Below are 13384 nucleotides of genomic sequence, written 5' to 3'. Positions count from 1 at the left end.
AATGTGAAAGGTATCTTTTTCATCATGGATTGGCTGTCATTGCTTGTTATCAGATATCCCTGTGACCCTGGCCCTCTTGGGGTGCTTGTGGGAAAGGGGTAGGTAGAGAGGCATAGGACAGTGGCAGAGAGAGACAGAGCAAATCTGATAAAATACTAACTGGCTCTATTCACTATGCTAATTTTCAACCTTTCCACTGGTTTAAAGTCATTAATGATAAAGAACATATGCATCGGACAAGGGATGCTAGTGTGGGTGAGGTTTGTCTGTGCTGACTTGGACTCTCCCTGACCTGAGCCCAGACTGGATGAAGCTGAGTGCTCTAGAGAACAACTCGAGAGGCAGAAGAGGCAAGGACAGTGCCTCCCTTGCTGTGCATCTGGTGCCTGCCATCAGGAACTTGATTGTTTCAGGAAGGCAATCTGAACATCTGAATCATAAAGCAGCAGGAATGGAAAGGGGACCCAGACTCAGAGAGTGCTCAGGCCAACGCCCTCATTTCCACCTAAAGAAACCTGGATTTCCACCTGAAGAAGCCTGGATCACGGAGGTGGAGAGGCCGGCATGAGGTCAAACAGTTTACTGTTACTCTAAGTGGAATGATCTCCTGCTGGTGTGCATAGGGTCAGGTATGGAGACAAATATAGGCATGTGTGTGGAGGCAAGGGGCTCATGTCTGTGCATCTCATGATGCTAGAGGTACTCAGCTCCTCTTCTTACTGGCATCCTAATTTACCCACAGCCTCCTTTCTCCAGCCTGCTTCAGTTTCTCTGGTGCCCTAACTGGAGGGGACAGCTAGCCTAAGGGATGGCTCCTTTGCTCAAACATGAAATCTCTGGTTAGTCTCAGAGGTCATGGTGTGGGAGGATGCTGTATTTGATCCAGGTTTTGTATTCTGAGCTGCATCAGGTTATAAAGCCATTTGGTAACCCAGGCAACCTGCGAGTCACTCCGGTAATTCAGCTCTCATAGGAGTGCTAGGAGTGCTCGGCCATTGTGGTGACAGCTGTGGGGGTGGAAGGAAAGGGTGGCAGAGGAGAGGCAAGGACAGCCATGCCAGCCAGAACAGATCTTTTTATTTCAAGCCGTAAAAACAGATGTCTGTGGTCTGAAATCTAAGAGGAGTTTCTACAGAGGCAAGTTTCCCTATCAGTCCAAGGGCCAAAGAGCCATAAGATCCCACTCAGCATTTTCTAGAAATAGTCAAAATAACTCCCAACCCTCAGCCCTTCTGCATTACACCTGCCTGCCTGCCCAGCTGCCCATCCGCCCTCTGTGAGACTGTGGAACTTGACCTTGGGATTCCTTTTTCATGCTTAGATGGGAGCCTCAGACCCTGGAGTACTACAGGGTCTCCATTCATGAGCCAGCAGGTCATTTCTCAAGAAAACTGAGAGGTTTTCAAGAATGTATCTCCATGAGTCATTACGTTCCTCAGCTGGACGGTCCAGGGCCTACTGTCAGAAGTGTGTGCAGCGCAGAAGGCAAGAAAACTGCTGTTCTGAACCTTGAGGGAGGCGCAGCCTTGGGGCTTGGGTGTCTTTCGCTTGGCTTCCACCCCGTGTTTCTCAAAAGCTGGCCTGCTTGCCCCTAATGACTTCTCAGGGTCTCCAAGGCTGTCTGAGCTGCACTGCCTGGAGTCTACCTGCCCCCGCGCTCCTATTGCTACTGGTGCTACCAAAGGCCTTGTGACACACAGGGAGGGTCCTCCTGGGGACACTGGCGAGGAACACTGTCCTCATTAACATGAGGCATGAGCTCTGTGTGCATCAGAGCAGCACCCTCAGCCAGTATCTGGTTCCTTCTGCCTCATTTTTTTTTTTTTCTTGTTTAGGTCTCTAGGCAGGTTAGAACCCAGCCTGTGATGTGTAACGGGTGTAGGGGCCGACAATCCTGTAGCCACCTGCACACTTCTTCCCTGGGATACAGGGAGGGAACTCTGTTCTTGCTTCCTTTAAGATAGGCATGCTGCCAAAACAACTTCAGATCCTTGGGCAAGTCCCTGAGTGGGAGCTATCTGAAACTGAGGACTGGCTAATTTTCAGTCGTGACTTGGACATTAAGAAAAAAAAAAAAAACTGGACATGATGGTACACACCTTTAATCCCAGCACTCAAGAGGCAGAGGCAATTGGATCTCTGTAAGATGGAGCCCAGCCTGACTTAACAGAGTTCCAGGCCAGTTGGGATGACAGGGAGACCCTGTCTCAAAAAAAAAACCAAACAAAAAAACCAACAACAAATATACACCCACACCCCAGCCTACTCTAGCTGGAGAGATGACCCAACAGTTAAATGCATTTGCTGTTCTTCCAGAAGACAAGGGTTCAGTTCTCAGCACCCGCATGGCAGCTCACACCTGTCTGCGACTCCAGTTCCCTGGGATCTGATGCCCTCTTCTGACCTCCATAGACACCAGGCACACACATGATACACATACATACATCACATACACTTAAAATAAAAATAAATAAATCTTAAAAAAAAAAAACCCAACAACAGCATCTACTGACCCCAGATAAGAAACTGATAGGCCAAAGAAACAACTCCAAGTCCAGCTTGTCAAATTAATGGATTTATTGGACTTACTTTACAGAAGCATGGGTTGGGGATATCTTCAGGGGCACAGATGACTTAAAAGCAGTTGCATCATTGGAAAGCCCAATCCCCTGTATGTCCCAGCACCCCCAAGACTAAACACAGATGGGAACAGGAGGTAGGAATCTCAGAAAGAGTCTGGTCACCCTCTCCCTCTTGTTTGGGGAGAGAGTGTTAACAGTTTCATTACCACTACCACAAGCCTGTCTGTTGCAGTGCTCTGCTGATTTTGTTATTAGGACTATGAACCAAGCCTTTGGTAGGTCATAGTGGCCACTCCACTTCCTGATGGTAATGCCTTGTCAGCCAGAGGGGATTGCTCCAAGATAGCCAGAGAGCTTGAGAAGGGAACAGCTCCCCTCGGGACATGTGGTAGACCTTTGGAAATTTGCAAGCTGCACTGACCACATTCACCTTGATTTTACAAAGATGTCCAGGACACTGGAACCCTTGCTAAGTTGTCTAGCTTGGACATGCCTTGAGAACTTACATTTCTTAAGTGTAATATTTTGTTAAAAATCACTTCACCGGTAGGGTCTTTTGTTTCGTTGTGGTTTTTTTGAGAAAGGGTCTCTTACTCTGTAGCTCAGGCTACCTTGGAACTCACTATGTAACCAAAGCTGGCCTCAAACTCAGGGAAATTCTCCTGCCTCAGCCTTCCAAATGCTCAGATTATGGGTGTGAGTGACCATGTCTACCTACCATATGTGTGTGTATGTTAGAATAAGACATTGATTGATTGATTGATTGACTGATTGATTGATTGATTTTTACCAAGGTTCAAGCACTCTATTCCCACCCCTAAGGGTTTTTGTTTTGATGTTGTTTTAATCTATGGGTTTCATTTCAGGAGAATAAGGGAAAATTCCTTTTTGTCATCACAATAGATATTGGTTGTTCAGGGAGAACCTCTGGCCAGATGGTAGCCGGGGCTTCTCTGGGTGCAAGACTGGCCACCTGTGTGCTGCCTGTGTAGCTCTGTCTCGTCTGTTCAGATTCTGGTCAGCCCAGCTTTCAGTTTTCTCTGATGTGCTGGAGTTGAGCCAGATCTGGGAGCAGCCTGTGTTTTCACATGCTGTGCCATGGGGTAGGATACAAAGACTAGACTTGGCTGTGAGCCAACAGGAACAGCAGGATTTGCAGCTCCTCCCACAGAGCCCTGTTAGGAGTTCAGATCCTACTCTCTTGGGAGAGTTGTTGGCAATTTGACACTGTGGCTTCATTACCAGGGTACAGTGTCTTGAATGTGTTCCCCAAAGTCCATTTGTTGAAAATTCAACCCCAAGACAAAAATGTCGGCACGTGGGATCTTTGAGAGGTGATTAGACCCAAATGGACTAATGTCATTTTCATTGACTGGCTCTCTGAAAAAAGCAAGGTGGGCCCATTTTGTTTTCTCTGGTGCTCTCCTGGTCTTCTACCTACCACCGTAGGAGGGCGGAGCACATAGATCCCCCTTAATGGAGGTTCCCTTGATCTTGGCCTTCCCAGCCTCCAGAATTATAGCAAAACGCTGTTCTATATAAATCACTCAGGCTCAGGTATTCTATTTCAGCAGCACAAGATGACTGAGACAGAGAACAAGCTGACATGCTTGTACTTGTTTTGACCCAAGGACATTTCAATATGGTCAGAAACCATCAACTCAACTGCTCAACTGCTCCTTCATTAAGTAACAAATGAAGCAGATGCTCTCTGCCCATGCCCAGGTCTTACTGTCAGGCCAATCCACCATCCTCTGGGAAGCTGGTGCTTAAGGTCCAGGGAGGACTACTCTACCGACTTCTTAGCAATAAACATCATTTTTCATATTTTGTTAGCAGTCTTTTAATGCAAAATGACCTCATCAAAATGATTTTCTCAGAATCATCTGACTAACCTCAAAACCAGAGGAAATGGCTAGGCTCTGGAACTGGCAGGTAAGAAACCTGGTCCCAGGTGAGCAAGCAGCACTGCATCAGCAGGGGGTGTGATCTGTTCTCACACCATCTCTGACTCCAGTTGGGGTCAATATAAGTTGTACCAGATTGTGGCTCCGTGCTTTTCACACTGGGCTGCACTGGTGTCATCTCTAGAAAAATACAAACTCAGGGCTCAGTGGTTAAGAACACTGGTTGTTCTTGCAGAAGACCCGGGTTTGAATCCCAGCACCCACAGGGCAGCTAACAACTGTCCGTAACTCCAGTCCCAGGGGATTTGACAGTCTCTTCTGACCTCCATGGGCATTGCATGACACGGGTGCACTTACCTACATGCAGGTAATACATGCATACACGTAAAATAAAAATAATAAAATTAAAAAAAAAGAAAAATACAAACTCCTAGGTTCTACTATAAGAACTTTACGACATGGGTCAGGAGTGAAGCCCTCAGCACTGGTGTTTCTGACACATATCCCTCCAGGTGACTGGAACGGGCAGCTCCAATAGGACCCTCTGTGGAAGCTGCTGTCACAATTTTTCTACTTGCCTTTATTTCGGCATTTCCTATTCCTTCTAGCTCCAGGGAGAAGGCTCCGATGATTAACTGCTGAGCAAACCCATTCATTACTCCTTAATAAGATGAATCTGTGTCACCAACAATAAGTCATCCTGCCTCTGCCTCCCTTCTACTCCTGACAGGTCTCCGGCGCCATCCCATTCTTTCCTTTAGACAATTATTCTTATAAAGGCATCCTGGGCATCAAAGGTGGTTTTCAGGTTGGATTTTTTTCATTTGGTTGGTTTGCCTTGCTTTGCTTTTGTTCATTGTTGGCTAGGTTTTTTGCTCTTGTTGTTGATGATGATGATGATTTTTGCTTTTTTGGAGGCAGAAATGAAGTCTATTGGGGTGAGAGCTGATTACATTAAATGTAATCCAAGGAGACTCTAGAAAGTACAGCACTTCTAGAAATCCCTGGTCCAGGTCCCAGCCCTGGCCAGGATACCCCAGGAGACCACAAGCAAGTGGCTAGCATCTGTGTTTGAAGTCCAGACAAGGGGCTGCCTCTGTTTCCTTAGGAACTTGCCCTCCATATCTGAGCCACTCTTTTCCTTCTGAATGTGGGAAAGCCAGTTATTCCCACCTTTCTTTTTGTTTAATGTAGACTCAAAACTACTATAGCATCTCTAAGGGGGCAAAGTGTGTCCCTCCAAAATAGATATGTTGAAGTCCTGATTTTTTTCTGAATATGACCTTATTTGGAAATAGGATTGTTGCAAATGTCGTTAATTACATTAAAATAGTGTCCCTCAGTCCCATGACCAAGTCCTGGTTACAATGGCCTTGTGAAGAGAGACTTGCTTGGGAAAAAAACACATGAAAACAGAAGCATGGTCTGCAGCCCTGAGGTGAGGAATGCCACACAGGGCGGCACTTCCCGGACAGTATCTGTTTTAGGATATTGGGTTTTGTTTGTCCCATTCTAAGGATGAGCATACTAGGTACATTTCCCCACAGGATACAGCTGCTAGTCAGAGCGTGGGAGGGGCGGATCCAGGTAGCTGGACCCAGAGCCACATTCTCACCTACCCCACTTCCTGCCTCTCTCAAACTAGCAAAAGCTGCACCTTATTTATATGTATGAGTATTTTGCCTGTGTGTATGTGAGTGCACCATTTGCATGCAGTGCCCCCAGAGGCCAGAAGAGGGTGTCAGATCCCCGGAACTGGAGTTATGGACAGTTGTTAGCTGCCATGTGGGTGCTGGGAACTGAACCCAGGTTCTCTGCAAGTGTTCTTAACCACTGAGCCATTTCTCCAGCCCCCAAATCTGCATCTTAACTGTGTGTTATTTTAGTTTGCCTGGTCTGCCCTGACAAAGCAGCACGCATTGGGAAGTTAGTAGACATTTATTCTGTCAGGGCACGGGCAAAGACAGAGCCCACCTGCACAGATTGAGCTAGAATATTTCCCGGTTCTGTATGCAAGCTAAGATCTGAATTAACAGACGTCAGAGGCCAGTGGGAGTCCTAGCCTTCCTGAGATGTGAATGAAGGAAGGGCGTCAACTGTAGGAGCCCTTGACATAAAGCTTTCATCAGCATCAGATCACCTTTACTAGCATCTCTCCGCATCACTGATGATTTTATCCTTTCAAGACAGTTTTCAGCATGAGGCAGAGAGCTGGGATCCAGGCTTGGTTCACACCCCAGGCATCTGGCTGTCTCGCAGTCACAGCAAACCATTCACTTGGGTCTTACTGCTTAATTATTGCAAACTGGCACAGCCTCGGGTGCCTTGAGAGCCCTCGGACACGCACCATACGTTTTGGGCCGGAAGGCTCGCCTGGCACATGGCCAGTGCTTGTCATTCCGGCTGTTCCCCTCTGTTAAGTGGTGGAGCCTCTCCAAACTCGCAGCCTCACATGCACAGGAGCAAAAGCCTGGCATTCAGCAGTGCCAGGGCCTCACGCACATGGGACCAGCTTGTCAGCCAGGCCGCCCAACATTTGTCACCAGTGGCAATTCTCTGCCTGGCAGTGGAAAGAAACAAGAGGGTGGGGAACCAGGAGGCTGGTCACATTCTGATAAAGCAAGATTTGTACAAAATATATAGAATCAATACTCATCAATTCTCTCCTTGGGAACATGAGGACCTGAGTTCACCCAGAACTGGAAAATACCAGGCTCTGGGTGTGTACTTGTAATCCCAGCTCTGGGGAGGTGGAGACAAGAGGACCCCTAGGGTTCTCTGGCCAGCCAGTCTAGTCTAATTGGTGAGCTTCAGGTCAATGAGGAGACCCTATCTCAAAAGGATGTGGAGGGCATTTCTAAGAATGGCACCTGAGGTTGTCAGGCCTCTACATGCTGTACACATGTGAAACACACACACACACACACACACACACACACACACACAAAGAGCTATAACTGCTGCCCATTCTGACTGACTCTGTGAGTAGAAAGCCAAAAAGAGCTTGACTACAGCCTCATCACTCATTCATCTCATCCTTCAACCAAGTAACCAGTGTTTATTGGGCATCTATTATGTGCCACCAGCTGTGCTTTGGCTGTTACAGCACAGAAATGGGAAGGAATGGGGGGACTTCAGAGAGCATCATTTGCTCAGTCAGGAGACAACAGGTACTGGGTCTGAGATGAACAGGTAGCCACCCAGGAGGCCAGGTAAGAGATGAGCTCATCTCAGTGAACAAGGATGGAATATCCTATAGTGGGGCAGAGTCTCTTAATGGTGTCATTTCCACAATTTGATTTTAAGAGAATCTACATAGCCCAGGCTGTTCTTGAACTCTACCTCTGCCTCCTATGTGCTAGGATTATAGGTATAGGCCACTGTATCTGTTTCACTTCTAAAAATTCTTACCCATTCTCTGCTAGGGACTGGCCCAAGTTAAGAAGCATCATAGATAAACACCCTAAAGACCTTAGTCCTCCACCAAGCTCATACTAAGGCACCAGAGAATCTGAAATCTGAAAACTGGGTACCTTTTAATCCCTCTTGACCTCATAATAGTCTAGTGAAATCGGGGATTCAACAAAACATGGCTTCTCTCTCACAGATTGCTATGAGGCTCAGGTCATCCTCAAACCTACTTTCCATAACCAGCAGCCAGCAGAGGAAGTACTGGGTGCTGGTTCGTGAGAGTTGGCAGTTGGAGTAGGGCGGGCCAGTGCTTTCAGTGCTTGAGACCACAAAGTTTTAGTCCCAATTCTTTCCTGAAGTACTTGGAAAATGTTTGTTTGTTTTTGTTTTTTTTTTTAAGTGCTCAGAATGGAACCTAAGGCCTCAAACACGCTAGGCAAATGTTCTACCACTGAGCTGCACTCCAGGCCTAGGAAGATGTCTTTGCTTTTCAAATTCCTAATGTAGTGAAAGGTAGACACATGCCTCTCCCTTTCACATTGTGGCCTGACCTTCAAGCAGGCACCCAGGGCATGCCTGTACTTCCTGTCAAAGAAGGGCATAAAGCACAGACTAGGAAGACCTGTGGCAGAGGAGAATCCAGCTGTGACTGTGGCCTCCCACAGAATTTGAATAGCCAGTATGGCAGGACTTAACCAGGAGCCACTAGTACCTGGACCAGAGGTACAAGAAGATGGGGACAGCACCCAACAAGGAGGCCCCCAAATGGCCTGTTTGGGCTGGCCTTGCACATGCCTATATTGTGATACTGGGACAGGGCATATTAGCAAGAAGAGGAGACAAGGCCTTTATCTTCAGGGACAACCAGAGGAAGATCCCTGCTCATGAATGGGGAAGGGTAACAGAAGACAAGCAAAATTTCAGAGGTGAATCAGGCACAAAGACCATGAACCTAGTTCAAAGCACCTCGGCTTCCTCAGCTTCCGGGTCCATGAACATTTGGACTCACCTGTCATCCTTGTGTTGGGAAGCTGTGGTGAGCTGTTTAGTAATGTTCCTGACCTTCACATACCCAATGCCTAGCATCTAGTTGGGCAACCAGACTATCTAGATATATTGTCCGATGTCCACTGGGACCCAAAGCACCCTTGTGAGAGAAACACTGATCTTGCTGTTTCTATGAGCAATTTCTTCCCAAATCTACTTAGCCAAACTTCTAAGGTAGACACCTCATCCTACCTAGCTTGGAATTTTCCAGGAATTAACATCAAAACTCCCACAAGCCCCCCATCCTGGGTAAACTCCTCTTCTTTCTGGCTAAAGTCTCCACGGATGATTCATTCATGCTACAGCTGCTTCCACCCTCCTCCAGCATCCCCGTCCCCCGTTCTGCTGTCTACCTTGTTTCAGAGCACAATCCACCATCTAACGTCTATTTTATTTAGTCCTTCCCTGTCTTCCCATTTGAGTTACCTCAGGGCTGGATTTGTGTCTGCTTTTTGACTGGCATGCCCTAGCACAATAGTGAGGGTCACATCGTAGATGTGTTAACAAATGTTGATGCATGAATGACCAGGTCTCTGAAGGCATTACCAGCATCAGTGATCTTTTAATTTCTCCATTGTTGCTTATGCTCATGTTTCCAGAGTATTGCCTGGCCATGATTATCAAGAAAGACCTTCCTGTGAACAGGGCCCATGGGTGCATCCATAAGTTATGTGTCTCTGGGGCCGGTGAGGACAGACATTGGTGAGTGGGAGACTAAGGAGGGAAATGGGTTCTTGGGCTTGATTTGAAGTAGGGATGTGCACTTGAGAGGGGGCCTGAAGCTTGCTTTAGAGGCTTACCTTTCTCACAGCATGAGGAGGGTCTCATAGGACAGGGTGTTGTGTCAGCACACAACACGATGTCAATAGGTATGTCCTGCATTGGGAATTTATAATAAAATACAATAAACACTATAATTAAGGGCTTGAACTTTGGAGTGAGGCTCCATTAAATTCAAACGCCAGCATGTCATTGCCTCCCTGACCCTGGGCCCACACCTCCTGCTCCCCACAGCCTTGTCTGTGGAATCAAAAAACAATAGTCACCTTATGGGCATTACAGTCCGGCTGTTATAAGGATTAAATCAGATTCTTATATAAATCCTACAGCCTAGTGCAAGGCATGAAATAAGCTCTGCAAGTGGAGCTGAAGTGGAATTTCTCCCCAGGAGAGCTGCAAGAGATACTGTGTTGATCATCTAATGCTATGTAACAAACCATCTTAAAACTAGGTGACTTAAAAGTAGTGAACTCTGTTTATATTACAGTTTCTGTGGGTCCAAAGACTTAGGGGTGGTTTGATGGGGCTGTGGCTCTGGGATGCTCACCGAGGGCAGATGTCAACCAGGGCTGTGGTCTCATCTGCAGACTTGACTGGAGCCTAAGAATCCACTCCACTCTTAGTGGCTTACCTAGACTGCTGACAAATTGATGCTGACCCGGTAACTGAGGCCTCATTCCCATTAATAAAAGTCTCTCCACAGACTGAAGCTTCAATGACTTAGGTTCAAAGTCAGACCATCAACTCTGCCATGTCCTGATGCAGCATGGGGAAAGTCTACACCATGTGTGGATATCAGGAGACAAATGTCATTGGGGACTGGGGGGTTGTCTATTACTTGATATTTGATCTTGAAATCCTGACACATTTTTACCTCCATCTGTTCATCTATAAAAGGAGGTTCAGTCATCCATTGGTATCTTTGAGGATGTGGTCCCAAGATTCCTCTTCCAAGAGGTACCAAAATCCACAAATACTCCAGCCCCTTATATGAAATTGCATATTTGCCTATGACATGTTCACATCCTCACAGGTTTTATTTTTTTTAACTTATTTTTATTTTATGTGTATAAGTGTTATGCCTGCATGTATGTAAGTGCACGTGTGTCATGCAATGCCCACAGAAGCCAGAAGAGGGCATTGGATTCCCTGGAATTGGAGTTACGGATGTTATTAGCTGTCATTTGAGTACTGGAGCAGTCAAGTGCTCTTAACCACTGAGCCATCCCTCCAGTTCCTTCTTTCGTTTTTAACACAAGGCCCTGCTATGTAGCCCTGGCTGTCCTGGAGCCTTCTCCAAAGCCCAGAGTGCTCTCAAACTTGCACTCCTCCTGCCTTGGCCTCTTGAGTTCTGGGACCACAGGTATGCACTACCTGCCCATCTCCTACAAATACTTTATATTGCATCTAGGTAACTTCTAACACCTAACACAGTGTGAATACTATGTAAATTCTTTTATATTGCTTAAGGGATATTGACAAGAGAAAATGTATGTGCCATGTTCAGCAGTAAGACTGCTGTTGTAGGCCTAACAATATCATGTATTTGTGACACAACAATGCTTCCTGAGGGCTGAAAGACCTGTGAGGCAAAGGAGGCTCTGGAGGAGGAGACCTACACAGCACTATGTTCACATGCAAACAGTACAGAAAATCCAGTTTCTGATTTGGAACTTTCTGAAATGTTTTCTCACAAATATTCCTGGTCCACAGCTAGTTGAATATACAGATGCTGAATTCTTGGATACAGAAAGCCCACTGTCCATAGTGAACTTCATTTGATGAGCTGATTGAACTATGTCTCCCAGGCTGGTCTGTGAGCTCCTTAAGGAGAGGGGCACAGCTTCTTTTCACTCTTAATCTCACAATGCCTTGTAGATGTTGGATGGGTGGTTGGAAAGGTTGGTGTTCTTTAGCAAAGAACCATAGTTTCTGTTTTGTTCCTAAGGTGTAACGAGCCAAAGCCTAGGTCCATTCAGAACCTCATTGGTCCAAAACATGGCCTAACACAAGGTTTAGGTTTGTGAATGAAATACATGTGTGTGTGACCCTAGTTGTTGCACCCCATGAGCAAGGGACCTTAGGACACACCTGTGCCCAGGCCAACCCTCAGGGAGCCTCCAGACCCATCAATTGCCAAGCTTTGATAGATAAGAACAGTGCTTTCATTAAACTACTCCTTACCAGGATGGGGAGATGGCTTCATTAAAGCTCTTGCCTTTCCAACCTGAGGGCGTGAATTTGGATCTCCAAAATCCAGGTAAAAAGCCAGTTGCTGTAGTGTGTGCCTGTAATCCCAGCAATGGTGAGATGGGAGGTGGAGATAGGCGGACCCTAGAAGATTTCTGGCCTGCTAGCCTAGCTTACATGGTGATGTTCCAGGCCAGCGAGAGATCCTGTCTCAAACAAAAGGTGGAAGGCACTGAGGACTGCACTTGAAGTTGTCCTCTGAACTCCACACACATGCTGTGCACATGCATACCTATACCCCCATGTACACCCCACAACCACATACATGAACATGTACACACACACACACACACACACACACACACACACACACACGAACCCCTTCTTCCACAGTAGCAGGGTGAAATCTAGGAATTAGGGTTTGGGATGATTTTTGACCTTTAGGATTTTCTGTATTTTTCCGATTTACCACAATGAATATGCCTTTGTTTAATAGTTAGAGAGAAACAGAAAAATGGAAACTGTGGAAAAATGGAAAATGTGACTTTCACCTTGCCTGCCCAAACAGAGCCCTGGGGCCTTCCTTTTCTTCAGAACAAATTCATTTAAGGATCAGTCCCCCAGCCCCATGCTTCCTCCTCATTGTTCAAGGACTCAGTGACTGCTCTATGAAATGGGGGAGTCAGCCTCTACCAGCTTCCCATTTTGCAAGAATTGCTAAGATGCTGCTGGGCAGATGGTGGCAATCTGGAAAGAAAAATGCTGTCAGGCCAGACGGCTGGTGACAAAGGGATGAAGAGTGAGACTGCCACAGAGCTAACCCTGACCACCCTCAACACTGAGATGTTCCCTGTTACCTGGGCCCACAGTGCTTACTGGATTGTGCTAACGGGGCCTGATTTTGAAGGCTCTTATTTATTATTATTATTACTCCTGTAATTAGGTTAATGTAATGCTTTGTGCTGTTTATTAGCAAAGTTTCCAGCCACTAGCTGGTGGAAGACAAAAGCTGCAATTTTTCATGAGGCCGTCCTGAGATATATCAGGGTTCGAGAGGCCCGGCTTTAACAAGCATTTTCCTCATTTCTTTTCCAGTTCCTGAAACAGCTTCACAGTGAGAATTGTCATGACAACCTGGAGAGAGGATGCACTGTACAGTCATTCAGCACAGGGACAGAAGGTCCCTAGGACATGATAAAAGAGTGAGATGAAGGACACAGGTCAGTCTGCATGCACTTGTCTAAGCTCAGTCTATAAAATCACAATGCATAGTGAAGGTTACACTCAGCTTGACAAATGCAAAGCTGGGTTACGGTTGTGGCCATGTGGATGCTTCTCAGTCCCCATGGGTGATCAGGGTGGACCCCCAGAGCTCACACGAGGCTCTATTACCCTGCCATGGGGCTCCAGGTCAGCAGGCTGCACTCTGCAAGGATGCCTCTTGCCCTTGCTGCCCAAAGGGTCAAA

The 13384-nt window shown here is 46.7% G+C and overlaps 1 long non-coding RNA gene across 1 annotated transcript in view; it reads left to right on the top strand.

The window, feature by feature from the left end:
* Nucleotides 1-13127, top strand: part of LOC115068738 — a 39870-nt gene extending 26743 nt beyond the window's left edge. The window contains exon 3 of the long non-coding RNA XR_003848079.1: nt 13013-13127. This is a non-coding gene — a long non-coding RNA (uncharacterized LOC115068738). The remainder of the gene's footprint in view (nt 1-13012) is intronic.
* The last annotated feature ends 257 nt before the right edge of the window (nt 13128-13384 follow it).

This window comes from Nannospalax galili, unplaced genomic scaffold (genome assembly GCF_000622305.1).
Source record: "Nannospalax galili isolate Female #2095 unplaced genomic scaffold, S.galili_v1.0 scaffold768, whole genome shotgun sequence".
Classification (NCBI taxonomy): domain Eukaryota; kingdom Metazoa; phylum Chordata; class Mammalia; order Rodentia; family Spalacidae; genus Nannospalax; species Nannospalax galili.
Note: the sequence above shows the minus strand (reverse complement) of the source record. Positions and strands in the feature narration are given on the sequence as shown.